This window comes from Penaeus monodon, chromosome 29 (genome assembly GCF_015228065.2).
Source record: "Penaeus monodon isolate SGIC_2016 chromosome 29, NSTDA_Pmon_1, whole genome shotgun sequence".
In the NCBI taxonomy this organism is placed as follows: domain Eukaryota; kingdom Metazoa; phylum Arthropoda; class Malacostraca; order Decapoda; family Penaeidae; genus Penaeus; species Penaeus monodon.
The window spans coordinates 9310455-9311868 of record NC_051414.1 but is presented as its reverse complement, the minus strand read 5'-3'; positions in this window follow the sequence as shown (position 1 = coordinate 9311868).

Genomic DNA, 1414 nt, shown 5'->3' with positions numbered 1-1414 from the left:
ACAAGTAAAAAAGAATCAATAAAGTTAAGAAAGGTAGTAAACAAGTGATACCATGGGCTCGGTCTCGTTTTCTTGTTCTATTTGTTCAGGACTTTCAGGAACATCAGGATCAGGATCATCAGGATCATCAGGGAGCTGAAGTTCTGCAGAAGCATGATAGGGTTTCATCTGATTTACATGAAACTTGCTTTTCCTCTGTGGGGTTTTGACTGTTGCAGACAATGAAGGTAACTTCATTCAGTTTTTTTTTCACCCGGAACGGTCCTTGCCCGCATACTGTGAAAAATCCTTGGCCCATCCTCCTCCTTGTTGGGGTTGTTTTTTCGGAACATTACCAGGTCTCCCCCAATCGGTTGAAAAGCACCACGTACCGTCTTGTCATAGTCAGCCTTCCACCTTTCTCGGGCACGTTGCGATGCAGTGAGAGCAGCTTCCCTTGCTACGTTCAATCTCTCCCGGAATTCGGTAGCAGATGCATCCCGAATGACTGCGTCTCCCGTTAAAGGTGTGGGGAGGGGGCCAAGATTTCCAGTCAACAGGTACATAAGTTGATTGTTAACACTCCGATGGATGCTGGAGTTTAATGATAGACGGGTCTGCGGTAAATATTTATCCCAGCGTTGAGGTTGCCTCTCTGTTAGCACTGCCAGTGTATCCTTCACAACTCGATTTGCTCGTTCGACCATTCCATTAGCCTGTGGGTGGTGAGAAGTAGATAAATTAAGCTTGGTGTTGAGGGTGTTAAAAAAGGGCGGAGAAAAATGCATTATGAATTTTGGGGCCCCCATCTGTCTGGAGGATACGTGGTGGGCCAAGAGCGTAACAAAGTGGTTGATGAATGCGTCGGCTACAGAGTGTCGATCGCGATTACGCAAGGGATTAACTGAAGAAACCTGGTTGCGTGGTCTATTATCGTCAGGATGTAGTGATTCCCATTAGACTTGGTCCCGCATCGATAAGGTCGAGTGACACTTTCTCTATGGGATGATGGACATCTGGTGCGTTTTGGGAGCTTGCCACGCCCCTAATGCTGCGCCCTTGCCTCTTTTGAAAAATGACAAGAGCGGACGAATAATCTGGTAGCTTTTAAAAATATTTGCGAAAAGTATTGTTCCTGCAGTTTACAATATGTTCTATAAGCACCAGGGTGGGCGTCGTCATGCACATGTTTTATGGCTAGATCCTGCATGGTTTTGGGCACCACCAACTGATAAACTACGCGGTCCGGTAATCGTCGTAGTCGGTAGAGTAATTCATCCCTCATCTCGAAGTCGTCTAGGGGGAAAGGGGCGCTCCTGGCGGGGGTGGAGCGTCGTCGGCCAGGAAATCAAGAAGAGGTCTCCATACAGAGTCATCTCTCTGGTTTACATCCAGGGATGTAAACCAGGAGGTCCCACTGAAGTCGTCGATAAGT